We start from the raw sequence: 27,584 nt of genomic DNA on the forward strand, positions 1-27,584 counted from the left end.
GCATGGAGATCAAGAGCCTACAGATAACCCAGACACCACGGCTGGACTTGACCGCCAATGTTGATGGCCCCTTCGCCCATTTGTCCAAATGAGATCCATTTACCCATCCACTCATGAATTCAACAAATGTTTATTTAGCATCTAGGACATTTCTGGTGCAGTACCTTACAGCGAGTAAGATGTGAACCCTGCCCTGCAGGAAGTGACTCTGGGGAGGACACTGGCTGTTTGCTTCCACACCCTCCGTGCCTGGCAGTCAGGTCCCCAGGGGCTTCCCAGTGGATTGTTTTAGTACAGGTGGAATGAACATGGCGGTGAGTTAAGAGCCAACACTGGGTACAGAGGCAACGAGGGCAGTACCCACATGCACTGTGAGAAGACGAGGAGATGAAGCCAGGCCAGCAGAGTAAGGGCAGGAACGGCTGGTCCTGGGGTGGCGTTGCAGGTCAATCCAGTGTTCTGTCCTTGAAGAGTCTGTCCCAATTCCTTGAGATGAACGTGATCACGTCCAGAATCAGAACACGCTCGTACGGACATCCTTCCCGCTGCCCCAGTGTGCGTGTGCGCTGTGCTGGCCGACCTGCAGAGAGATGTTTTGTGCTTCACAAATGACTCATACATCTGGCAGGGCTGTTTTATTTTAGTGCCTTCAGAGGGGGACAGTCTGCCCCTTAGGATACCAGGTCATTTGGTGTTTCCCTGATAGCTGCTGAGCCAGGATCCCCTGGGTCATACAGGGGCCTGAAGATTATCTGCAAGACCCCATCTGCCCACGTTTACTAAGTTCATTCCAGATGTGGACGAACGAGCTAGGATGTGTGAGGCAGAGGCCAGGGGCCTGTGGCCGCATCTGGGTCTCCTATGGGGGTGGTGGGTCGTCATGGTTTGCTGCGTCCCAGGTACAGTAGCAGGGTGCTGGATTGGAGGTGGAGGTGGGATTCAACCCCAGGCACTCACCACCTCATTGTACACGCTGGATGGAGACTTTGCTCTCTGAGACACACACCTGTGTCTTGAGCTCACCCCAGGTATCTCTGAGTTCAGGCCAGTGCAGGCCAGGGGTGACCCAGTCCGTGCCCCCATCTTTACCTATTCTTGTCTGCTTCTGGCCCCGCTAAGGGCACTGTACCTAACATGTGTATCAAAGAATTTGAAGATCCTAAGCTATCTAGAAACTGCCTTATCCCTAGGCCTTTAACAGTTATTAAGATAATGCTAACGGGGCCCAGTACTGTAGCCTGATGGCTAAAGTCCTTGCCTTGCACATGCCGGGATCCCATATGGCTGCTCCCTTCTGTCTCTCCACCTCTTTATATATCTGCTTTTCCAATAAAAAAATAAATCTTTTTTTTTTTTTTTTTAAGGATAATACTAACAATGGTGCCAACTCTCTCCTGGTTCCACTAGTGTTAGTTCAGTACACATGTGCTATTCTGTTTAATCTACACCACAGTCTAATGACAGACTATTGTTCATGCCATTACACAGATGCATAAACTGAGACTCCCAGGAGTCAAATCCTTGAGCTTTGGAGTTAGACAATCTGGGACTATGCCCAGTGCCTAGGCTGTGCAATCTGCATGGCCGTGGTGAAGGCCCTTTCGCTCTCAGCTTCACCCATTCTGTTAAATCTCTGGTCTCAGGAGCACCACACAAGGTGCTATTGTGTCTGTGGGTCTGTGCAGCTTCCATCAGATCTGCAGTTCACTACCTGAACAGCCACCGTGTCTGGGACTGAACCAGGCTGATGACAGGAGCCTGGACTCCATCCAGCTTCCCCACACCGTGGCAGGAGGAGCCCAAGCACGCGAGCCACCTTTCCCAGGTGCAATAGCAGGGAACTGGATCAGAAGCGGAGCAGCTGGGACTCGAACCGTGGCCCAGATGGGATTCTGCATTACCTGCGAGGCCAACAGAGCCAGAATTTGGACCCACTGTCCTTGGCCTTCCAGGTGCCAAGTCTGGAAGCTGGCCTTCCAAGCTGCTTCTGGAAGCTTCTAGGGCTTTCTGATTTCTGATCTTTCTCTGCCTCCCTAGGGTTTTCGTCCTTCCCTGCTCCTGTGCATCTGCCATGCGCACAACTCCCTTGCTGTTGGCTGTGCCCTTGGCCCCCATCCTCCCGCCTGTGGAGGGCCCTCTGAACCTGTGCGGCCTCAGTGGCCTGGTCCACCGAAAGAGCTCAATCAGCTTTCAGGGTAATTTGGGTACAGCCCCGCACCCCAAAGCTGGCTGCAGGAGGAGCGGAGAAAGAGCCTAAACAAAAGGAGAGCTTTGGAGGGGACCGTCCGAAGTTGCTGCCTGAGAAACGGGGCTGGACCTCAAGCTCCTGGGGAGGACCCGTTTTGGGGGGCTGGAGCAGCGGGATTTGACGGAGGCACTTCTTGGAACAGGAAAATGCATTCTTCCACACTAAACACGGGTGGGTGGGTCCACCTTGTCCATCCGTAGAGGTGCCAGGCCACACGGTGCCTCTGAGCCCAGGTGCGGTCTGTCTCCAATCCCCGCCCGCCACCCCCGTGTGCATCTCCCGGGTTGGGGCTGCTGTGCTACCAGGCTGGTGGTCATCTCCTAAGTCCAGGTGAGCGGCCAGGGGACCCGGCGGCGGTGGGCAGCGGCCCAGCTGTCCTGGAAGTGGGCAGGCTCGGTTCCTGCAGGAGCCGGGCCGGACTGGCCGTGACCTTGGGGGCACCCCTTTGCTTCCCGGGGACCAGAGTTGCCGCCTGCGCAGCGGGAAGGCGAGATGCAACCCCCCCCACACACACCCCGACCCCACCCGGCAACGCCCCCGTCCCTGGCTCGCGGTGACATGCCCAAGGTCACCGCAGCCCCCGGCCCCGCCGCGGGTTTTGGGGTGGGGGCCGGGGCGGGGCGGTCCCGGGGCGCGCCGCCCCCTGACGCGGGGCCCGGGCGATGCGGCGCGGCCGGGCGGCGGGGGGAGGCGCGTCGGCGGCAGCGTCCTCCTTTTGTGCGAGCGCCGGCGGCTCGGCTTCTCGAAGGTAAACGGCGCTTCCTCTTCCTCCTCGCCGCGTCTCTTCCTTTTATAGTTATTTCTCGCCTGGCACTCGCCGGGGCCGCCGCCGCTGCGCTGCTGCCGCTGCTGCCGCTGCTGTTGCTGCCACCGCGGCGGGCGCAGCTCGCGAACCTGTGGCGGTGACGTGAGCCCCGCCGACCCGGAAACGGCGGCGGCCCCGGAGGCTCCCGGCTCCCGCGGCCCCGTGCCCGCTCTGCCCTCGCCCGCCCGGCCGCTCGGCCGCCAGGTACGTGCCGGGGCCCCGGCGGCCCGCGCGCGCGCCGCTCCGGGGAGCCCAGGGCGCCCGCCGAGGGCGCGGGGTGCGGGACGCGCGGGTGATGGGTGCGGGGCGAGGCGGGGATGGGGTGGAGGTGGGAGCCGGGCCGCGCCAGGCCCCGTGCCGCTGCGGGGGTAGACGGGGGCGCCCCTCGGTTTGGGGGCGTCCAGGCTGGCCGGGGTGGTGGGCGCAGGAGATCTCCCCAAAGGGGCTCCTCGGGTGGGCTGGGGGGGGGGCGAGAGGATCTGAATAGGAGCACCCCCTCCCCGGGCCGCTGCGGGGGTCCACTCAGCTGCTGCGGGGAGCACGCCGTGGTGCCGTGCATAGCCCCTGCGTGGGGCGCTGGGAGGCAGGGGTCACCCAGTCGGGGTGGCTGCCCCCGTGACAGACCCCTTGGCCAGGTAAGGGTGCAGGGAGCGACCCTCAGCAGTGCAGCCCGGGCTACCCTCCCGTTAGCAAGGCCAGTCGCTTAAAAATGAGGAACTGGGGTGGTGAACAAAATCTCCATTGGCCTCAACACTTCCTCCTGGGGTAGCCACCGCCTGTGTTTAAAGAGCACTTCCTCTTTGCTCGTTATCTTTTCATCACCCTTTTTTTTTTTAAATGGAAGTTCAGTGTTAAATCAGACTGCAGGGTGTTCCTGGCGCGCACACACACTCCCACTGGACGGCTCTGGAGGGAACCTGCATGTCTTGTGTCCACAGGTGTGGGAGGAAAGAGGGACGGAGGGCCTTCCCTGTTGGGGTCCCCAGAGATGTCTTTGATGCCGACTGATGCTGTGAAAGATGGAGCAGCCCGGAGGAGGCGCCACCGAGAGCGTCACATGGGCTAGGCACCTCCACCTTGAATTGTTGGCTCTGCTGTGGTGGGCTGTGTGACCTTGGGCCAGTCTCCTGCCTTCTCTGAGGCTTAGGCCGGTTCCTGCTGTGAGTTGGGCCCTGGAGAAGCTGAGCGTGGGTGTGGGAGCCTGCAGGAGGCCTGATGGGAAGTGTCCTTGGCAGTCACCTTTCACTTCTGCACACCCAGTGCCCCCATGGGTGCTGGCCACATGCTGGTGAGATGAGCGGGCAGGTGGTACATTCTGGAAGTGAGCTGGTGTGGGTCCGGGTTGTGGTTTCCTGGACCGCCCACTTCCGGGGCCCCATAGAGCTGGGATGTGCGCTGGTTTCTCTGAACCTCACCTGCTCCCTAAGGAGGCTTGGCTTGGGAAAAGCAGTGCGTGTCTGGGAAAAGGAACTTTTCCTGGAGGGTGGTGTTGGACTCTGTGGTTGTGAAGAGGAAGCGCTCCTGGGGCTGCACTGCCCCGGGCCTGGCCCCAGGGCGGGTGGCTGCCTGGGCTGCCCCTCTGGGGTGCTTTCCCAGGCTTGGGGTTCCTCTGTCTGTAGGAGCTGTAGGGCGGCCAGCGCAGGCAGGGGGCCTGAGGTTTCGTCCCCAGGAGGCACCTTGCAGTCTGCTGTGTCCAAGTGTGGTGACACATGGAGAGGGGACTGCTACACAGGACACCTGGCAATGGCCCTCAGGGAGGGGCACTTGAAAGACTGCCCCCTCATTGCCATCCCTTTTCTCAAGTCTGGTGTGTCCCTCCAGAAGGCCCTGTGGGATGGGCTCCCGGCCTGGAGGGAGGTGGGATGGGAAGATAAATCCCCCCCCCAGCCGCTCCCCCTCCCGTGTGCGGGGCGGGGGTGGGGAGGAGGGGCAGGGTACCTGTGTTGTAGAGTGGTCCATATAAAGTCCTGGAGCCCAGGACTAGGCCTAAGGAAGGGACAGGCCAAGTGGGCCAAGTTCCCGTTCCTCCTGTGATTGGATGCTTCTGTGTGCCGAATGCTCTCCCTGGCACCTGGCACCTGGCAGGCCGCCCGGCCTTTGCTGGAGACTCCTTTGGTTTTTTTCTTGCCAGACTGAACTCGGAGAGATGCTGTGCGTTCTGCCTGCGTCTCAAGGTCAGTGCAGTGCCCTGCAGGTCCTGATGTGCAGTCCCAGCCCTGGGAGCTCTAACAGCAGGTCCCAGAGAGCAGCACATGTGGAGGGCTACCGAATGTGGCAGTGCCAGGATGCTGTGGCCCCGTTCAGCACTGCAGCCATCGCTTGGATCGAAGAGTCCACCATTCCCGTGGCTCCAGCGGTCGAGGGCTTGGCTGTCTCACGGGAAGGTGCCTTGCTGTGTAGGTGCACAGTCAGATGCGCAGTCAGTACCCCGTCGTGGTGTGTCGGCCGCTCCCTCTGAGCTCTGCATGGAACCACTGTGGGTGCATTTGTCAGCCAGATGTCAGAGTGGAAGGTGCTGGGGACACTCACTTCCTGCCCCTCCTGAGTGACCTCCTTGGCCACTACTTCCTGCTTGCAGTTTGGGCTTCACTGCCCCAGGTCCTCAGGTCGGTGGAGTTCCTGATGGGTCTGCTTGCAGTGAGGGCCTGTTGGCAGCAAGGGAGGCGGGAGATCAGAGCTGATGGTCTTTGCCTTCCTGGCCTCTGTCTGCAGAGGTGAGCAGGGTTCCTACCTGGCTCTGAGCCCCCGGAGCATGAATCTCTCTCTTGCTGGCTCGCTCGCTCGCTCTCGCTTTCACTCACTCTTGGGGACTCCTCAGCTCTCAGCATTCACCACCGGGGAGTTGCGGTCGATTCTGGGGCTGGGTACAAAGCCCCCCCGGCTCGTAGCAGGTGCCGTGTCCCCATCCTCACTCTGTGCTTTGTCCTCCTGCGCTGGGGTTCCCCCCATTGCCACTCCCACAGAGCTCCAGCAGCCCTTGGGAACTGGGCTGTTGGCTGACAGTATTCCTAGATTAAAGTTGGAGCCTCGGAGCCTTCCCAAGTCCAAGTGTGCTATTTTAAACCGATTGTTGACCGGCTGTCGGGTGGGGCGGCGCTTCCTCTGAATGGAGCAACCATTGCCACAATGGAGCTCGTCAGGAAGAGTCATGGGGGCATCCTCGGCTCACGTGCAGGGCCCGTTGATTCCCCAGCTTCTCTCCGAGGACTCACTCGTTGCCATCTGCTCCTTGAACATCGTGTCCGTAAACAGATAAATAATCGAAGGGGACGGGGGAGGTTTGCTTAAAGAAATGCTGCTGAGAGTGACTTTTGTAAATATTTAAAGCAGTCTGAGGCTGTGAGGGGAGTGGTAGACAAACTGAAGATGGATTTTGGAGAGGTTCCTTTGCTGGCCGAGTTGTATGAATGGCCAGAGAGGGAAGTGGGGCAGGAGTGTGGACATGGTACCAGCGAGGGTACAGCTGCTCACTTACAGGGCAGCGGAGTGGGTGGGGAGTGGCAAGGACAGGCCCCACTCAGCTCCTTTGAAGACTGGAAACTGCCTCGCATCACGCATGCCAGGAATCTTCTGGTTGCTGCACAGTTCTGTTCCTGCATGGGAGTCAGTGGTAGGTGTCTGGAAGGTTCCTTGGGTTGGTGCTGGTATGGTTTGGTGTGCCCTGCTCAGTCCTGCCAGCCACAAGGCTTCCAGGGTGTGGAAGCCCGTGGCGCCACTGCGAGAGTCCTTGAATGCACTGTCCAGAACCCCTCCGGTTTGCCATGCAGATTCTAAGTCACGGTGTGGGCTGCATTTCTTCTGGCAAAGAATATGCATTTCTGATTCTTTGCCACCTGAGCTGCGGCCCCTGTTTGTGCAGCACACCTTGAGTCGGGTGGGTGTGGAGACCCTCTTCCTGCCCCTCCTTCCTTCAGGACCTGGGCTGACACTGGGGCACACCAAGATGGAATGCTGGCACTGGGCAGTCCCCGGGGTGGAGCTCAGACCAGGAGCTCCTGGGAAGCCACGACGAAGGCCTGTGCCTGGGCCCCTTGGCTTGCAGGGGCTTTCCCAGCCCCACAGCCTGTCCAGATTTTTGGGGGTGGGTAGGAGAGATGACAGGGAAGGGTGTGGGGAGCAGGGCCTGGAGGACAGCCCCTTCCCGTGTGCCCTGGGCGGGAAGCCTTGTGCTCAGTTTCGGGCATCAAGCACCCAGGGAACTGGAACCCAGAAGGGGAAGCATCTTGCTCAGAAGGCCAAAACGAGGCTGGCAGTGGGGTCTCCAGGGCTGCCAGCTGTGGATGCCGCACTGGTGCACACTGCCCGCCTGTCTGCCGCTTGGGGACCGTGCATGCCTCAGCAGCAGGGCTGTGTGGACCCTGCGGGGGGCTGAGACCTGGGCTCCTGCCCCAGCTTAGCGCACCCTTGGCTTTGACGTTTCCACTGCAGGGGAGGAAGCCCTGCAGTGCGTGTGAGAAAGCACCGCTGTGGACTAAGGGACAGCATTGAAAGCAGCTGCTGGGACTGGCTGCCTCCCTTCCTGCTGTCATCAGTATCTTTTCAAGGCTGGGGGAAGGACACGGAGGGGTGGTCACACAAAAGGGTTCAGGTGGAAGAAGGAGTCCCCCTCTTCACTGCTGTGCTTGTGTGAGGCTCCTGTCGCAGGCCCAGTCTGACCCTTGCGGCTCCTTGGCCTCTGGTGGGCGGTGGATCTGGCTGTAACCCCCAGCACTGTGTGAGTGAGCAGACCACAGCAGCTGCTGAAGTGGAGCTGGCACTGATGAAGCTGGGCAAGTGTTACCACCTCTCAGAGCCTGGGAGGACACGGGGATGGTGCTCCCGGACTGCCTAGCAGAGCCCTTAGGGAGACGCAAGCAGTGTGATCATGCGTGGGTGAGGGTCGTGTGATTGGTCCTGCGTTCATTTGGGGCCTAGGCTGTCTTTCTGATGTGGAGATGTAGAGATGAAGTTGATGGAAGGGGGTGTGTTTTCAGAGTGGGCAGTGTCCGGGCACCAGGAAGCACCTGGCATGAAGCTGCCACCCACACTTGCAGTCTTGTACACATGGCATGGCTTGCTGTGGCACTTCAGGGCCAGTTTTCCAGCTTGCTGTGGATGGGGAGTGTCTGGGGGTGCCTGATTTGGGGTCTGACCTCTGGGACTGAGGAGTTCGGTCCCTTCCTCTCACCTTGCCAGGAACAGGACTGTGGGAGAGGAGGCTTGTAAAGCAAGGGGGTGGAGTGGGGCTTTCCTGCCCATGCCTGCCCCGGCCCCAGCTTTGCTCAAAACCAGAGTTGAAGCAGATGGAACAGACGGGGTGGAAGTGAAACCCTGGTGATCAGATCCTGAACGAAACGTTTGCTCTCTCTTCTGAACTCTGCTCCTGGGCCGGAACCAGCCTGGCGCCTGTGGAGCAGACAGGCCTGCTGCTGCAAGCGCCACATGGTCACTTCCGACCTGGAGGGCCGGCTGAGCTCGCCAGTCCACAGCAGAGGAGTGGCGTGCGCTCAGCGGCAGTGCGGAGGCAGTGGCATCCCGTGTCGAGGGCTGCGGTGAGGCCTGGCTGCTCTGGGTTTGATCAGCTTCCCATGAAGGCTCCGAGGGGACAGATCGTGGCTTCTGTTCTTAGACCCCTGCCACGTGTGTGGAGTTCATGGCTTCTAACTTGCAACTGACGCAAGCCTGGTTGTTGCAAGGAGCCAGGAGTCATTTAGGGGGTGAACCAGCAGATGGAAGCTATCATCCAGCTTTTCGGATCCATCAGTATGTACTGGGAATGAAAGCTTAACTGCGTTGGTTACTGCGTCCTAACCCCTACGCAGGATCCTTGTGGGAACCAGGTGCTGTGTGCCTGCGGTCAGCCCACAGGAGGCCTTCAGGGCTCTGCCCTGCGCAGCACAGTTCATGTTTTCCTGTCCGTCAGGCCCAGCCCCGCCCCCCCAGTTCCTCCTCGCTTGCCGCCTGGGTGCTGAGCTGGGGCAACAGGGAGAGGCAGCAACCCTGTGAAGGACACACGCTGCAGGTTGGTTCAAGGGGTGAGCCTCCTCTGCCACCCTTCTGGGCATGGCCCAGGTAGAAGCTGTAATCATCACAGTAAGTTTTGTTTTGTTTTTTTGTTTCAATTAAAAAAAAAAGCATTTATTTATTTATATTTGAAGGGCATAGTTACAGAGAAGGAGAGACAGAGAGAGCTTCCACCTGCTGGTTCACTCTCCAAATGGCTGCAGCAGCCAGAGCTGCACTGGTCTGCGCTATAATGGACAGAGCTGGGCTGCTCAGAACTTGGGAGCCAGGAGCTTCTTCTGGGTCTCTGATGTGGGCACAGGTGCCCAAGAACTTGGGCTATCCTCTGCTGTATTCCCAAGGCCTCAGGCAGGGAGCTGGATCAAAGCTGGTGAAGTACGGACAGGTGCCTGCACCCGTGCAGGATGCAGCGCCACATGTGGAGGCTTAGCCGGGTTTGCCACGGTGCCTGCCTGGGGTTTTGTGATTTTCTTGCTGTTGTTTTCTCTTATAGCACTAAGATGTTTCCCTTATGGAGCAGTCTGCTTTGGATTTTTAAAAATGTATTGTCATTATTTTTCTAACGCTGCTCTTCAGAAAAGGAGAGACAGAGAAAGAAGTCTTCCATCTGCTGGTTCAGTCCCCAAGTAGTCCTACCAGCCAGTGCTGGGCCAGACCAAAGCCAGCAGCCAGGAGCTTTGTTCCGGTCTCCCACATGGATACAGGACCCAAACACTGGGCTGTCTTTGGCTGTTTTCCCAGGCCGTTAACAGGGAGATGGATCAGAGGTGGAGCATCCAGGATTTGGACTGATGTCCACATGGGATGCCAGTGTTAGGGTTGGCTTCTATTCACTGGTTACCTGCCCAAATGACTGTCCCGGCCAGGGCTGGGCTGGCACGAAGCTGGGAGCCTGAACTCCTTCTGGGTCACCCATCTGAGGAGCAGGGGCCTGAGTACTTGGGTCATCTGCTTCTGCATGCGCATCAGCAGGGAACTGCATTAGAAACAGAGCGACTGGAGCTTCAGTTCCCTCTGTCCGGGCTCTCCTTGTCTCAGGTGGTGGCTCAATTCGGTGCACCACAACACCAGGTCCATCCCACTTGCTTTCAACATGGGAACTTTCTAGACTATTCTGTGCATGCGTTCCTTAATCCCTGGTATTTCGTTCATCTGCTCTTACTGTGGGTGTGCCTCATTCTCGCTGGGCCGAGAGTTCCTGGAGTTCCCATTGAGAAACTGTGCTGTCTCGTGCCGAGTGTGTTGAGTGCTGCCGTGTGACATGCCAAGAACTGAGGCTTGCCTCGGCCCCTCCTGCCAGCCTGTTTCAGGCCGTGGCCTACCTAGGAAGCAGAATTCATGATGTGTAGGGGAGAGGGGGGCAGGGGCAGTGGAAGAGGAGGCATCTCTCAGCTGAAGGAAGGACGCAGGGCCCCACTGGCCGGAGCGCTGTGGGCAGCGGGATCTCCACTTGGGCTGGTTCCCCTTTGCGGCTCTGCCTCCCCTCCAAGGAGGGATCGTGTGCTGACAGGCAGCTCGGGCCCAGAAAGACGGTGTGAGTTGCCTAGCGTCGTGCGGCTATTTGAGATCACTACGCTGCCTGTTTGAAGAATGAGGGGCCTGGCTGGCAGGTGCGAGGCTTGCTGCGGGCCATATTGCCAGCTCCTGGCACTAGTGTGAGGGTGACTTATCTTGACCAGATATCCTGTTCTCAGGAGGCAGGGTCCTGCCCTGGTACCTACCAGCCTGGGCATAGTAGGCCACATATAACAAAATATGTCATACACTAACCAGGTGAAAAAATGCAAATGAACATAATGGGGGAAATATTTATCTTACTTAGAGTTTTTCAAATAAAAAAAGCCTTTGTGGTAGCCTCGTGGCTAGGATGCCCGTGCTGCATGACAGAGTGCCCGAGCAGAATTCCCCCCTCTGGCTCCTGAGTCCCGCCTCTGCCAGTGCGCGTCCTGAGAGATGTCTGATGGCTCGTACAAGTCCCTGCCCCACTCACGTGGGAGACCTGCACTAGGGTCGTTGCTCCTCTGGCCTGATTTAGCGCTTGGCTATGGGTGCTTGAGGAGCGTGAACTGGTAGATGGGAGCTCCGCTTGTCTTAAATAAGTAAATCAATGTGTTCTTTGAGTTTCGTTGAAAGTGGCTCAGTGAGGAGAGGGTGTGACGTTTGTCCCTAGTGTTTCCTGTTGTCTTTGACAGGTGCTAAGTGTCCCTGATGGGCAGTGGGCTCTGTGGATTTCCTGTGCACTGGCAGGCACCCCAGTGACCTCTCGTGCCCGAGTGGGATGGTGATCCGGGGACGGGTTAGGGAGGGGAAGGGTTGAGTGTTTAAGTTGCTGACGGGAGAGATCCATTGATGGAGAGGAGGCAGTCTCTCTCATCCAGCGAGGGCCTGGCTTGGTGTTTCTGAGTTAGAGCCAAACTCTGTGGTCACCCTCGGCCACAGGCCCTCTCTGACCCTGTCCTTGTGGCTGCGTGCCTTGGATCTGTACGCAGGTACCCCATCCTGGAGTTGGACCTGAGAAGGTTCCTGGACCACTGGGAGGCCTTTGGCTTGGTCCCCGCCATCCCCAAGGCCCCTCCCGCAAGTGATGCTCTTTCCCAAGCAGCGTTTCTCAAAGTGGCATGGTGAAACTCAGGGGAAGTGTGTAGAAAAACGACCTTTGCATGCCTCCACCTCAGCCCTGCTCTTTCCCTCGCTAAAGAAAATGAGGAATAAGCCAAACATGACCTTGGAATGTCCTCTAGCCTTTCTTCCAGATAGCCCTCCGTCATAACCTGAATGCCGAGGCTGGGGTTGCACAATGACTCTCTACAGGTCACATTATTTTTGTCTTGGGGTTGATGATGTGCGCAGTAAGTTAAGCCCCTGCCACCTGTGACACCAGCCTTGTGGACGCGGAGTAGTGCTTGGAGTCCTGGCAGCCCCACTCCCAATCCAGCTCCCTGCTAATGCTTCTGAGAAAGCGGAAGTGCTTGTAGCCCTGTCCCCACGTGGGAGGCCTGGATGGAGGTCCTGGCTCCTGGCATCACCCTGACCCTGTTGCAGCTGTTGAAGCCGTTTGGAGAGGGGACCAGTGGATGAAACATTTCTCTTTCTCTCTCTCTGTGTCTCTCTCTCTTTTTCTAAAGATTTATTTATTTCTATTGGAAAGGCAGGTATACAGAGAGGAGAGACAGAGAGGAAGATCTTCCATCCGATGATTCACTCCCCAAGCAGCCTCGACGGCAGGAGCTGAGCCAATCCAAAGCCAGGAGCCTCTTCCAGGTCTCCCACACGGGTGCAGGGTCCCAAAGCTTTGGGTTGTCCTCAACTGCTTTTCTAGGCCACAGGCAAGGAGCTGGGTGGGAAGTGGAGCTGCTGGGATTAGAACCGGAGTCCATATGGGATCCTGGTGCGTTCAAGGCGAGGATCTTAGCCGCTATGCTATCTCACCAGGCCCCCCTCTCTGTATCTCTATAACTCTACCATCCACATACATACTAAATCTTAAATTTTTAAAAAATAAGTCTGAAAATCATCATTGTCCCAAGATATGGAACACTTAAAGCCAGGATAAAAGGAGCCAAGCTTTTGGTTCTGTCTGAGCCTTCGCCAGCAACTTTGGGAAGGAAAGAGGCGCCGATTGCACCTTGTGGCTCCTGCTTAGCAGGGGAGACTTGGCAAGCTCGGAGAGTGCAGAGGCTGGGATGTTCCATGAGCTCGTGCCGGCGAAGTCCCAGCAGGTGCTCTGACCCTGCCCGGTGATACCTGCTGAAGGTGTCACCTGGCAAGGTGATGTGTCTTCTGGCCTGTGGCCCTCTGAGCAGCATGAGGACTGACATCAACAGCCTGGAAGATCTTCATCGCCATTGGCTCCGTGAATGTTGTAGAGTGGAGGGTTAAGCCACAGCCTCTAATGACAGAGTCCCATAGGGTTACTGGTTCGAGTCCTGGCTGGCTCCACTTCCAAATCATTTCCCCAACCATGCACCTGGGGAAGCAGTACAGGATATTTCAAGTGCTCGCGTCCTTGCCACCTGTATGGAAAATCCTGGTGAAGTTCCTTAAGGAGTGAACCAGCAAAGGGAAGCTCCCTCTGGCAGTCTCACTATAATTCTACCTTTCAAAGAAATAATAAACCCTATACAAATGAACTGCAAGTAAGCTCCAACAAGAACGCTTATGTTGTAGTCACGTGGTCAAGTGTGACATCTCTTCCCCTCCCCCGGTCAGGGCTGTGGCGGAAGTGAGGGAACATGGGAGGGGGCAGGCACCAACTGACAGGGAAGAACATGGTGAGCAGCCCTCCAGGGTGGCACGGGAGGCGTGGCAGGGCTGCCAGTGGGGCCACTTGGCAGGTGAGAGAGCTCCCACCGCGTACCTGGAATCATGGTGCTGGGTGGGGAGGGAGGCTGGCGAAGCTGTGACACCAGCTCTCTCCAGCTTCCGTAGATATTGTTCCCAGCAAAGGGAAAGATGGGTGTCAGCTCTGGGTGCCCCCTGCCTGGGCGTCCTGGGGTCCTGGGTGGCTGCTGGCTCTGTTCCTGATTCTCGGTGGGTTGTGCTCCCGCTCCGTGGACCTCTTCTGGCTCTGAATCCCCACTCTTCCTGCACCTCAGGAATTGCCATTTACACACACACGACCATGCAGTCAAAGCGCACTTCAGAAGTCTCATGCAAAATACATTTTATATGTAATTATATTTTGGAGCAAAAAATTTTTGAAACCCATGCATGTAAAAGGTCTTCAAAAAGCGAATGAAAAATGTACATTATGAAAAAAAACTGCATATTTTGAAATTCTGTTGCACCAAAATAAGCTTACCTTTCCACTGCGTTTTCTGTGAGGTTTCTGAAGGCCTCGCTTGTGCGTTTGTGTCATTAGATATCAAAGAGGGCACTTGCCAGCTCAAGCTGGCCCCGGCTGAGCATCCAGAAAGTCCCTGGCGTGTCTCTGCTGGTTTGGGTCTCAACGTTTGTGCGTGGGGAGGAGGTGCATTGCAGCTTCGTGGCATGCTGTGGGGCTTGCACGCGTGGTGATGCGTGCATGGACAGGCTTGTCTCCGCCCCTCGTGGAGCAGGGTTCTGGGCTCCTCTGATGGAGTCATGCGTGCTCCTTGTCCTTGAAGTTTTGAGGGCTGGGGGGGCGGGGTGGGGAATGACGCCACCAATGGAGGAGTTCCTGTGGGGCTCCAGCAGCTCGGGTCATCCCCAGCCAGGCCCGCTGAGGTCAGGTGCAGCTGCCGCAGGGGTTAGGCTGAGTCCAGGGCTGCCCTGAGGGTGTCGGTGCCCTTGTTCCTCCAGGCAATGGGGCCTCACCTCTGCTATTTGCTCACTTGGGGCCTCTGTGGAATGGGCTACTTCTCAGAGCCTCCCTTCCCCTCTCTGTGTCCCTCCGTTTCTTAGGAGGGTGGCATATGTGTTAACACACCTATCCCTGTCGTTGACCATACCCGAGGGTGTGGGCATCCTGCTGCCCTCTCCGTGCTCTGGGTGCTAGCGGCGTCTTTCCTGTGTGTGTCACTGTCCTCTGCCACTCCTGCTGCCTGTCATCTCCTGCCTGACACCTTTCTTGGAGCCCAGGGCTGTTGCTCTGTTGGAGTGAATAATTGAGAGTTAACTCTAGGAACAGACATCTATGAATAGATGTACTGGGAGGAAGTGCATTGCCAAGTTGAAGCTGAGCTGAGTATTGTCAGCGCTGAATTAAAGATGAGCTTCCTGGCTCCCTGTGCTGCTTAGCATTGACCAAGCATGATGTCTTGAATCTTTAAAAGAAAAAAAAAAAAAAAAAAAAAAAAAAAAAGCAGACGATGGGAGCCAGAAAGAGGCTTCAGGGATGGCAAGGGAAGTGTGACAGTACCGCCACCGTCCAGCACAGAGGGCTTTGCGCTAGGCCCTGACCTCATTCTGCTGAGTACTGGCAAGGCAGGACTGGACCAGTTCCCTATGGGATCGAGAGGCTGGGCATTCAGGAGGCTGTGCCCTGGGCTTGCAGGGTGTGTGGCGTTCTGGGTAGAAATGGAGGCTCGATGTGGGGGTGGTGAGTGACATGCTGCAGGCTGCACAGCTGGTCAGGGCCCGCGTGGGGACTTCCTGGCTCTTGTTCAACTCCACTTGGTGGCCTCCTTCTCACACATGGACTTCAGGCTGGCAGAGAATCCCGACATCAAAAGGCATAGCCTTATTCCTGGAGACGGTGCTGGCTGGGGTTGCTCCCCTTGGTTTTATTGCCTAATGTTCTTATGTGCTCCAAGTTAGCCTGTCCACCTGCTGGACACAGCTCCCTGCCCCTGCCTCTGGTGTGTTTCAACATTTTCTCCCCTGTGTGAAACTTACTGGATTTCTTCCAGAGATCCCAGAAGCCACCTGGAGCTGTGAATTATTTCTCGTGTTAGAAGGCAGGGTGGGGCTGGAGTTGCAGGCATGATGACTTTCATCCTTGCAGTGTGAGGACTTAAATGTGCTGCATTACACAGGCCTCACATCCTGTCTCCTTGACGGCCGAATCAGCTGTTCAGTCGCCAAACCCCAGAGAGAGCCCCCGTGGGTGCCAGGTGAGTACTGTGGTGCAGCTGCCCTGTGGTTAAGGCAGCCATGCTGCTTCAGCCAGCTCTGGTCAGCTCTGGCCTTGGGTGCCATGCACCTGCCACTCTGAGGGTGCCCTGCAAGTGGGCTGCTCTTTCTCTACTCCCTACTGGGTTGTACCCTCAGCATTCTCTTGTCTTTTCCATTTTCAACAATCCTGGCGTGAGCCAGGGTTTGGCAAAGTTGGCTGCCCAGGTAGAAAGATGAGCAGGGTACGTGCCATGACCCCTAGAGGGTTCCGGAGTCCAGGTCCTCCTTGTAATGGATGTGAAAGCCAATTGTACTCCTCTGCAAAGTGTTGGAGTGACAAAGGCTTTTAAATGTGCCAGGTCAGCGGGGTTCTGTTGAAGATGACAAGCCTAGATGGTGAAAGTGTGAGGAAACGTGAGTACATGGCCAAGGCTGTTTGTGGTGGTGCTTTGCTCCAGGGACTGGGGAATGGTTGAGCATTCAGGGGAGTTCATGCGCGTCTGTTAGTTGGATGGCAGGAGCAAGGTGTGCTTTCACTCTTCTGTGTGTATTTCTTGATAGCTTCAGTATTGTGCAGTAGCGTGTGACGTGGAGAGCTAGGGTTGTTGGGAGCTGCAGCCCGGGAAAGAGGAGGTGGCCAACCAGGAGCAGAGGTTGTGGCCAAGTGCCGGGATTGGCCAGCCTCCTGTGCTCAGGAGCTCTGGAATTGAACTTGCCTGAGGGACCTGGGGAGGGCTTTGTAGGCAAGGCAGCAGTTTGAACAATGCTTTGAAGGCCAGTGCTGGGATTGGCAGGTGCCGAAGAAGGCAGAGAGGAGGGCATCCAGGGGACTGCAGGTACAGAAGTGTGGGATCCACTCAGCTTCGGAGCCGTGCTGCCACCCTCTGTTTCCCCCTTTACCATTTTTATGAGAGCTTTTGAAAAAGTTCCTGGAAAAATGTGTTTTGTGAAAAACAAAACATGGATTTTAGAAATTTTCCCACCAACATAAAAGGGTCTTTTGATTTGTTTTTCCATGACCAGTTGCCCATTTTTGAAGTCCCTGCTCTGACTCCTGCTTGGGAATGGAGTTGACTGGGGCTGGCTGGCATCTCTGGTATTGAGCCCAGAGGATGCCACCGAGGGCTTGGAAGTTTATCAGGGCCTCAAGCCTTGAGAGAGATCCGTTTTAGCTCAAAGACTTGGTGTCAGCTCTAAGTGCGGAAACCCGTTGGTAAGCTGAGAAGGAGTGAGACTGAGCAGCTTGAGGTCACCATACTCCTCAGAAAAGACTCATCGGGGAGGCCGCTGCCTGCCCTGGGCAGAGCTCTCCAGGATTAATGAGCATTCAAGATGTACAAAGCGAGTGACGCTCCCAGGAGAGCTGGAGGAAGGCCCCACTGGGGACATTCATGAGCTCTGAGTCAACAGCATGGGCTGGTTCTGTGCACCCTTCCTGCACTCCGTTCCACGCCCTTTGCTGCCTTTAATGTGGAAACTTAGGGTTTCATTAAAGCTGGCACGAGGGAGCCCTCTTCCTCGGCCCCCTTTGATTTTTGCAGTCACCCGCTTCCTGAGGGAATCCTCAGCCCCTCAGTCAGGTCCAGGCCTGGCTGCCACACATCTGCCAGAATTGGCACTTCTTCACACCCTGCTTCCAGCTGGGGCTGGGGAAGGAGTTAGGACGTAGGAAGCTATCCCAGGAAAGGACCTTGGCCCACACCCAGGGCCGGGGCCAGATGAGGAGATGGTGAATATTCTGGAAGCAGCAGCCTTGGCTTTGGCAGTGTTAGGTACTTCTTGGGATTCATCTGCAGACTCTTTGCCAGCGACCTGCAAAACCATGGGGTTTTTGAGAGCAGTCTCCGACGTGTCGTGTGACCTCCTTGTTGCATGAGGGATGGGAAACTGCTGCGTGGGGATTCTCCAGTTCCACCCAGGGCTTAGCCTGCATCCCTGGCCGGGTACCAGTGAGCACTGCGGGAAGTTGTGGTTAGTGTTTCCCTGTGGAGACGGGTACCGCGCGCTTGGATGCACCCTGGCCTGCCAGGCGTCCTGCTGCAGATTGTGTATAATCACAGTCACGGTTGAAAGCTCCTGATGTTTGCCCCTGGCTTGCTTAGCCGGTCTTTACCCACATTTCATCTGCTTTCTCTTAAACACATCTTTGGGATCTGTGTTTATAGACTGAGTTAACACGGAGCCTTGACTTTAATTAGGAAGCCAGCGGTGGCCAAAAAGGGAGGCTGGCTTGGTTTCTCTGGGGCTGTGGCTGTTGAAAGGAGAGTAGGGGAGACGCACAGCCCCCAGGTGGCGGCCTGGGGTGAGCTGCACTGTGGTCCTCCACCCCAGCTCTCCACCGGCCACACACACCCTGACATGGCTTCACTTCCTTCTGCTGTAAATCACTTGGCATTTCATTCATTCATCCATCCAGTCAGTAAAAGGAAACTATTTTCCCTTCATTTTCTTCTTTTCAAAGAAGTTGGGAGCCAGGAGCTTCTTCCAGGTCTTACCTGAAAGTCTCCAGCCCTTTCTGCTTGGTCTGTCTTCCCAGGTCTTCCTTTTGGTACTTGGGCCTCCATCCGGCTTGCCCTGTGTGCCAGGCAGAGCCAGACCCCGGGTTTACCGTGCTGTTGGGGCAGGTGAGTCCATTTGTCATCCAAGTCAGGGAGTTGAGAGTGGAAGAGAGGCAGCGGTGAGCGGCCCAGGAGGCAGCGAGCAGGCAGCCTGGGCTGTCGTGAGCAGGGGTGTAGCCCGGCCTGAGAGAGCAAGGGGGCTTCCAGATGAAGTAACATGGAAAAGGGTGTTTTATAACCATTTGGTGCCTTACCTGTCACAGGTGAGTGAATGAGGAGGGAGAGAATGCATGGAAAAAAACATGACCGAAATGTGATGCTGGCAGTAGGGGCTGGGCTTGTGGAGGGCAGGGGAGGGGCACCCCGTGGAAGTTGTGTCTCCCAGTTTGCTGGGGAACAGGCCCCTGGGGGCGAGTTAGCCTCTGCTTGGGGAAGCTAATCAACCAGCACTTGGCATTGCAGCTAGCCCAGCAGCGTGCACCAAACAGCCGTACTTAGAAGGATGCAGCGTTGAACAGCCGTCCCCTGGACCCTGCTCACAGGGCTGGCTGCTGGAGAAGGACGTGGCTCCTGGAGAGGAGGCATGAGAGTGGGAGAATAAATGTCCAGACAGGGCTAAACTGCCCTTGCTGGGAGGACCAGGGGACATGTTGGGGCACTGGGAATTAAACCGCAGCTTGTGATGCCAGCACACTGTACCACAGCCCCTGTTTGTGCCAGTGGCGCTGCTTCCTCCTTGGCATCCTGCTGATACGCCTGGGAAGGCAGCAGAGGATGGCTCAAGTACCTGAAAGCCTGCCACATGTGTGGGACGCCTGGATGCAGTTTCTGGCTCCTGGCTTTGTCCTGGCCCAACTGTGGTGATTGTTTCTCGTTCTCTCTCTCTTCCTCTCCCTCCCTCTCCCTGTTGTTATTCTTTTCAAATATATCTACCTATATCTTAAAAGACATTATGTTTATTTTACTTGAAAAAGAGAGAGTGCTTCCATTTGCTGGTTCACTACCCCAGATGGTTGCAACAGCCAGAGCTGGGCTAGTCTGAGGCTGGGACCCCAGAGCTTCTCCTGGTCTCTGACGTTGGTACAGGGGCTCAAGGATTTGAGCATTTACTACTGCTTTCCCAGGCCATCAGCAGGGAGCTGGATGGGAAGTGAAGCAGACAAGACTAGAACTGGCACCCGCATGGGTTGTTGGTGTTACAGGTAGAAGATTAACCCATGATACCACTGCGCCAGCCCCTCAAATACATGAATCTTAAAAAAAAAAAAGTCAAGATGCATGTGCACATGGCCACCCTCCATTGCACTTGCCAGCCCACAAAAGCTTGCTGCCCTGTCCTCTCCCCAGTGCTGAATTTGTGCACGTCTGTGAAGGCAGCTGGTGCTTCTCGGAGATCCTAGTGCCTGGAACAGGACCCGGTGCTTCTGGGTCTTGGAGCGAGTGAGAGGAGTGAGTGAAGGTACTTGTGACAGCTGCTGCGTGGTTGTGGACGCCGTGGCTGCTGCCCAGCATCTATGGCCTAGTCGCTGGCTGCCCCTGGGGTGTTTGGCAATAGCAGAGGCTTACAGCCCTGCTAGACGCTTGCGCTCTGTGGCAGCTGAGGAAACGTTTCCTGTGCGCACACTTGGCTGTGGACGTGTGGACGTGCAGAGCCCGGGCTGTCCCTTCTGGCTCCCTGGGTTCTGTAGGGCTCAGGCTAAGAAGGTAGGGCTCGTGGACCTGCATGGACTGGCTTCTGCAATTTGCTGGAGTGTGTGCCTCTGGGGGTATGTTGTGTATTTGGGGGTTGCTCAGCAGCCTACCCACTTCTTATATGTGGGGGTGGAGTGGCGGGAGGCTCAGGGAGTAAATCTTAGGGGCACAGCCAAGAGGAACAGGTATTCTGTTCTGCAGCCTCTGGCCCCACCTGTGACCTGGCAGGGCCAGGTGGCTGCTGCCCCGCTCAGCCTTGCCCAGGCTGAGCAGTGCTGTACGGTGCAGGAGCGGCTGGCGGGTGGTGGGTCAGGAGCCCCTCGCAGGCACCGATTCCCACGGCATGTGCGTACTGCTGTTTCCAAGCTCTCCTGTTGATTGTAGGAGCCCTTCCCGTATTCTCAGCAGAGCCCCTTTACTGCCGCAGTGGTCACAGCTGATTTCTGTTGTCTCCGATGACATCTTGTGCTGAGGTCTCTGTGGAGCTCCCCGTGGCTGCCCCTTCCTGTAAGGCAGACTCCCAGTCACACTCGATTCTTGGACAACCCAGGCCCTTGCTGTTCATGCAGCCGAGGGGTGCGGAGCCAGAGAAAACAAGGACCACGGACAACAACTGCGTGGCCTCTCCGAGTTCTGGGAGCCATCAGGCCCAGATCCAGAGTCTGGATCCTCCCCAGGGCTGGGCGGGGCGCTCCATGGCCAGCCTCTCTGTTGGTGTCACAGGCATCCTGGAACTTGTAGCCACATCCCTCCCCGCGTCTCTGCCTCGAGGTCACTGCGGCCTGCCCCCTGCAGGTGTGTCAGAGTCATCACGCTAGTGTCCTCCCGGAAGGACCCCTGAACTCAGTCCCCCTGAGTTAATCCTGTGTCCCGGTTTGCTCAGGTTCTGTGGTGTTGGGTTAGGCTGACGGCATCTGACTTGGTCGGAATGGGGTGGGGAGACAGCTCAGCCTACAGCCAGCCTTTTGGAAGTTTATAGTCCAGAGCTGCCACTGGTGGGAGAAATGAGATGGCCAAGGGGAGTGCCTGACCGCCCAAGGGCTTCCCAGGATCCTCCCATCCCCGAGAGAGAGAGAGAGAGAGAGAGAGATTGAGAGAGAGAGAGAGAGCTGCGCTGAGCTCTGGGGGTGTGTGGGATTAGTTGGACCAGCCAGGGAATGTGGAAGGCATTTCTGCCAGAGGGCTCAGCTGGACCAAGTCACTGGGCGAGGTCAATGTGGCAGGGAGAACAGAGCCAGGGGACAGGTGACCTGTGAACCACTCTGTAGCTACTTCGTGCAGCCATCACCGCCCCCCAATAGCTGTGTGTCTGCAAATGGCTGGTCTACTAAACCTTTGCACAAACAGGGGGTGGGACCGATGTGCCCGTGGTCTGCGGTTTGCTGGCCTCTGTTGCACACCAGAGGAGGAGCTTGTCCTTCTGTTGAGCATGTGGTCAAGACAAGAACCTCTGATGGCTGGTATTGGGAGCCTCGAGCTGCCTTAGCTAGGAAAAGGAACGAGTGGATATGTGCAACTCAAACATCCATGGGTGGGACAGGCTTCAGGTGGGATTTGTCCTGGGTCCCGGCTCATGTCCCTGCTGCTTTGTTAGCTCTGCCCCATCTGGGTGAGCTCTCATCAGGGTGAGCCATCTTAGCACCTGCCTCATGGTGCTAAGATGGCTGCAGCAGCTTCAGGCTTCTCAACCCTTCTCTCTCCTAATGCCTGTTAGGTTAGTTTTGATCACACGTGCATCCTGAACCCAGTCTCCATAGCCATGGGGAGTTCTGTGTGCTGATTGGCCCAGGCCTGGGTCCCTTCTTCCCTGAATTGCTCACTGATAAAAGGATTTGGACCGGATCGCTTGCCTTGGGCCAACCAGGGACAGCCGCCCCTAGGGCAAGTATGGGCAGCCTTGCCCAAACCCTGTAGTTACCCCCTGAGTGAGAGAACACTCTAGGCATGTCTGTACCCTGAAGAGTGATACAGTCAGGTTCTGGTTTCTAGAAGACTCCCTGACATTGTGGTGCTGTGGACAGGGAACACTGTTAGAGGTCATTGCTGTCTGCTGTAGCTGTTAGAAAGGCCATGTGCTGGCCCCTGCAGGGAGGGAGTAGACCTGGCAGTGCCAGTGGGCATATTGGTGCATTAATTCCGCAGGGAAAGAAAGATCCTCCATTGCTGCTTCACCCCTCAAATGACCACAGCGGTCAGGCCTGCAGCAGGCCAAGGGCAGGAAGCAAGGACTTCATCTAGGTCCCCCACAAGGGGAACGGGGCCCAGGTGCTTGGACCACCATTGCTCTGCCTTACAGGTGCGTTGGCAGGGAACTGCATGAAAAGTAGAGCAGCTGGGACTTGAACTGGCACTCTTATGGGATGGCAGCAGTGCGAGGTAGAGGCTTACTCTGCTGTATCGTGCCCCAGGACACACTGTATGACCCCAGAGTTGGAATTGATCAAGTTTGTGACTCATTGAAATGTGTGTGAAGGAGGATGCAGGGCAGATGGAGTTAACAGGAAATCCCCGTATGTTTCTTGGTGCCTGGGAGAGTTGTAAAGCATGTATTTATAAGGGAAAATGCTGAGTTCTGTGGTGAGAAAGACGGACTAGGGCTGCATGTGACCTTTGCTTTTGCAGTCCAGCCTTGCCCACCCGGAGTACACCCATCCTGTGTTATTACAGAGAAAAGGTTGCTTTTTCCTGAAGCACTGCATTCCTTCTTGCCCTGGCTGCTGGGAAGCTCAGAGCCTCACGTATGCCCAGTCGTGGCGGCCAGCAGCAGCCCTCTGGCTGGTCAGTTTGCTTTGTCATTGTTTCCGCTGTTACCTTTTTTTTTCTTTCATCTATTTATAATCCTACGTTGTCTTAAGCTAGCTGAGATCTCTTCTGGAAAGAGGCAAGCAATAAGCAAAGAAATGATAAAGGCTGAAGTAAGACCAGGGAGGTGGCCAGGACCTGTATCCAGAGCGCTGGTGTGGGTTGAAGGCTTCTAGGCCAGGCCTCCTGTGCACTTCTCCATACTCTCAGCCTCCGTCACCGGGCCTGCAACATGCCAGGTGCTCATGGGGTAGCAGCGCGGCTTCGTGACGGTGAACCCTGGGCTCACTCTGACCGCTGTTCAGAGGGACCGGTCAGCACGCTTCTTTCTCACTCACTGACATGTGGGCAAGGTGCCAAGGGCACATTTTTATCCTCTGCAACTCATTCTTCATATTGAGTATCTTCTCCAACTGTCCCTCTGCATAAAACTCACAGTGGCTTCCTGATGCCACTCAAACCCTTAGCAAAGCCCAAGTTCCTGGGGCTGCAGCCTGGTCTCCTGAGCTCACTGCCGCCTCTCCGCCTCCTCCCTGGCTGCAACCTGTTGGCTGCTCTCTGCTCCCTGGCGCACGCGCCTGGCACTGCATCCCTGGCTCTTGGCCAGGCGAGCTCCGTTTTCCTCTTGGCCAATAGCTTTCCTTTCTTGCGCATCTCACCTTGACACCATGTCTGCAGCCACCTGTTTCCAGCAGTCACTCTTGTGATTGGGGTGTTGTGAGTGGGCTTGGTGTGCCTGCATTCCTGGCCTCTCCTTGCCACTTGGGCAGGGGCCTGTCTGTCTGTTCATTTACCTCAGCAGCTCAGCCTGGTATGGTGCCAGGCCCTTGGCAGGTGCTTGCTCAATGAGTGTTTGTTGAGTGAAACTAGGCTGACCACTCGTGTGTTTAACCTGTGTTCGTGGTGTACTTGCTGAGAGCTGCAGTGGGAAAATGTAACATTTGGCCTCCTGGAGTTTTCATTTGAGCTCCTAGAATGTTCTGCCTGGGAACCATGTCTTTATTTACTTGTTCATGCATATAGCATACACATATATACATGTTATGTTTTACAGCATGATACATCATTGAGCACTTATTTTGTGCCATGCGCAAAACATGCATATGTATGTCTTGCCATGTGTATATAAAATGTTTATCAAAACAAGCCGCTACAAGTAACATTTATATGCCCAAGACTTGCCTGGCCAGTGTGTGAATGTGTGGGTGCATTTTCTACCAATGTTGCCGGAACACTTACTCGATGCCCACCTGTGCTGGCTGCTGGCGAGAACACCACCTGGTATATCAGCCAAAGGAGAGGCCATTTCATTTATCCCCCATTTGTTTGTGTTTGTGTTTGATGTGTCCTGAGGTGATGGAGACTGAGGCAGAGGGGTGGCCCTGGGGCAGCAGGCAGTGGGCAGAGAGACCTTCAGGTCTGCCCTAGCCTGCAGGTGGACCTGCACCTGTGTCTGCCCTGCCTGCGTTTGCTCCAGGGGAAGGACAGTTGACCATGGTGTCTGGTTCCAGGTTTCTGCTGAGAAAGCGGCTTGGAGTGGCTCCTGATATATTGATTCAGATGCTAGCCAACATCAGATTGTCTAGGGATTTACTCAATTTGGGTTCTTTTAAGCTGATCAATGAGATGGCAAGGGATCCAGTGGCAAGGGATTTAGGTGCTGTGGATGATTTGGACCCGGGTAAGCTGTGGCCGTCTCATCTTCCTGACAATTGTCAGCAGTGGTGGGGGACCCAGGTCGGTGGCAGCATCCCCTACGCCCTGCACTGGCTCAGCTCTCCAGGATATCCTGTGGCCCCTTGGTTTTTAAGGGAAAGTGAGAAGGAGCCTTTGAGGTCATTGATGCTGAAGGGGTGCCCCAGGACGGAGTCCCCTAGTTGAGGGATTCTGGGCAAGCCTCCTGCCTGAGCCCTCCAGGCTGGCTGTGTGCTGCACTGGCTCTCATGTTGTCCTTATGGCTTTATTGAGTAGCGTGGTGGACGGACACTGGGTCTGCCTAACCCCAGGCCGTCCGTACCCTAATTCCTGAGCCCTGTGGCTACTGAACAGTATCTTCTACAGTACTAGGGATTTTGTCAATGAGGAAGTTGCACAGGGGCCAGCGTCCTGCATCATCCAGCGGGCAGGAGGGCAGAGACAGAGGAGAGGACGTAACAGCAGCAGCAGGTCAGGATCTGAGAGAGCTGTGGTGATGCGGTGGTCCGGGCGGCTGGCAGCCCTCAGCTGTGGAGAAGGCCACGGGAGGGCTCGTCTCCCGGGCCCTCGTCGCTGTGCAGGGGGCCATCCTGCCGCCATCTTGATTTCAGCAAAGGGAAGCTCCTGGTAGACTTGTGCTCCCCGGAACTGTGAGTTCTCACCTCTGCGATGATGTGCAGCAGCCACAGGAAACTAGCAGAAGGGCTGGTAGTGTGCCTGGGATCTGCAGTCGTGGAGGGAATGGTGCAGCCCCGGCCGTAGTTCAGCTCTGGAGCAGGCTGCTCCCCCGTTCAAATTCCTCATGTCCATAGAGACCTAGTTCTGCTTTTTAAAAATACCTCTAACTAGGGGTTAAAGTTGTGGTGCAGCAGGTTAAGCTGCCGCCCATGATGTTGTAACCCCTGTGTGTGCTGGTTCAAGTCCTGACTGCTCTGCTTCTGATCCAACTGCTTGCTACAGCAGCCAGGAAGTTAGCAGGTGATGGCTCAGGTACTGGGCCCTGCCGACTGCCTGGGAGATCCAGAAAGTCTGGCTTTTAGCTTCAGGCTGGCTTAGCCCTGGTTGCTATGGCCATTTGGAGAGTGAGCCAGCAGATGACAGATCTCTGACCCTTCCTTCTATCTGCAACCCTGCTTTCTTTGTCCCTCTCCTTTCTTTTTGTCACTGTATTTTCAAATAAATAGATCAAGGTCACAATTAGCTTGCAAGCTGCTTTTTCTTTAGTGTTGGGGAGATGGACGCAGAGCTGCACTGGGCAGCGCCAGCTTGCAGGTTCCCTGCACACGGCCTCCACCACTCCGTTCCTCATGGAGGTGGAGCCTGTTCTCTGCTGCTCCGCTGGCAGCTGCTGGTGTGGGTTGCCAGTGTTGGTGGTGCTAGTGGGCGGTGCAGAGGGCGAGAACCGCACGAGGTCAGCCTGGAAGGTTCCAGGGCCTCTGCCAGGAACCACAGAGACCTCCTCGAGCCGCTGAGAGGCGATGCAAAGAGTGGGAGACGCTTGCAGACTTCTCTCTGTGGCTTGGATTTCACGGTGGGATCCAGGTTAGAACATTAAAATGAAGGTGCAGCTGTTTGTAGATGTTGGGAGGAAAAACCAGGAAGCTGGTATCCCGTGTACATCCCTGCCCTGCTGTGTGGCTGGTTGGCAATCCTGCTTCACAGGCTTGCTTTCCACTGCTGTAGGGTGGGAAAGCCATGAGAAGCAGGGCCAGTGTCTCTTATTCTTCTTTTTAAAAAAGATTTATTTATTTTTATTGGAAATGCAGATTTACAGAGAGAAGGAGAGATAGAAAGTTCTTCCATCCATTGGTTCACTCCCCAAGTGGGCGCAATGGCCAGAGCTGAGCCAGTCAGAAGCCAGGAGCTTCTTCCAGGTCTCCCGCAGGGGTGCAGGGTCCCAAAGCCATGGGCCATCCTCGCTGCTTTCCCAGGCCACAGGCAGCGAGCTAGAAAGGAAGTGGAGCAGCCAGAATACAAACTAGTGTCCATATGGGACCCTAGCGCATGCATACAAGGGGAGAACTTTCACCATTAGGCTACTGCACAGGCCCCCAAGGCCTCTTCTGAAGTGAAAACTGCACATCGTAGTGATAGATGCATTTTGTGTTTTTTTTTTTAAAGATTTATTTTTATTATTTTTTTATTGGAAAGGCGGATATACAGAGAGGAGAGACAGAGAGGAAGATCTTCCATGCGATGATTCACTCCCCAAGTGAGCGCAACAGCCGATACTGTGCCAGTCTGAAGCCAGGAGCCAGGAACTTCTTCCGGGTCTCCCACGTGGGTGCAGGGTCCCAAAGCTTTGGGCCGTCCTCGACTGCTTTTCCGGGCCACAGGCAGGGAGCTGGAAGGGAAGCGGGGCTGCCAGGATAGAACCGGTGCCCATATGGGATCTCGGGTGTGCAAGGCGAGGTCCTTAACCACTGCGCCACCGCGCCGGGCCCCATTTTGTGTTTTTCTAAAAATTTAAAGGAAATTATTTGTTTGAAAGAGAGAGAGATAGAGATTTTTCCATCCATTGTTTCACTCTCCAAATGGCTACAATGGTTAAGAGTTGGGTTCCCATGTGAGTCCAGGGGACCCAGGCACTTAGCCCTTGTCTGCTGGTTTCAGAGGCTCAGGAGCTTTATTCCTGAACTTCTCCTTAGGGCTTTGTCTGAAATTGATGTTGTTGGTTGGTTTTCAGATAAAACAGAAAAAAAAAAATACCCACCGTAATTTCTCTTGCAGTCCTGCTTCACCAGAAGCTTCTTTCTGAAGTGGGTTTTGGAAAGCTTTTCTTGGTGAATGCTGGGGGAAGAGGCCGTGTGTGTGTGCGGGGGGTCTTCACCCTTGACCTGAGCAGCCTGTGTGGGGTGCTGGGTCGGGGGTCATCCTTGTCCCCAGTATGTGACGTAGGAAGACGCTGGACTGGACCTCAGTGTGGCCCATCACGTTCATTTGTAGGGCACTGTGGAGGGAAACTGCATGGAGCCTGCGAGAATTTCTGAATCAAGAAGTGGTATGGTACTGCCTGAGACTAGGTTGAGTATGGAGCTGGGGGTCCCCAGAGTGGGGGGGGGGGGCGTGTGATTGGGTTTGCAGGAAGTGAGGCTTGAGGCCGGAGCCAGCAGCCCAAGGCAGGAAGTGGGACTCAGTGGCCACCAGCAGGCAGCCTTTCAGTTCCCCTCTGTGCCTGGGTCATCTGTACTCTGGGTTGTAATGACAGTAACTGAACCAAAGCCAGCCTGTGTTCAGATGTCAAGGC

The 27,584-nt window shown here is 56.0% G+C and overlaps 1 protein-coding gene across 3 annotated transcripts in view; it reads left to right on the forward strand.

Annotated features, from left to right (window-relative positions):
- The first annotated feature begins 3,056 nt into the window (after positions 1-3,056).
- Positions 3,057-27,584, forward strand: part of CYRIB (CYFIP related Rac1 interactor B) — a 123,786-nt gene continuing 99,258 nt past the window's right edge. For 2 of the 3 annotated variants that reach the window (XM_040979299.1, XM_040979294.1), the window contains exon 1: positions 3,059-3,257. The gene's annotated coding sequence lies outside the window, so the exon portion shown is untranslated. Of the gene's footprint in view, positions 3,258-27,584 lie in introns of all 3 variants that reach the window. The other variant, XM_040979295.1, reaches the window with a different exon arrangement.

The sequence above is a fragment of the Ochotona curzoniae genome, unplaced genomic scaffold (genome assembly GCF_017591425.1).
Source record: "Ochotona curzoniae isolate NIBS_2020 unplaced genomic scaffold, NIBS_Ocur_1.0 contig_3190, whole genome shotgun sequence".
Lineage (NCBI taxonomy): Eukaryota > Metazoa > Chordata > Mammalia > Lagomorpha > Ochotonidae > Ochotona > Ochotona curzoniae.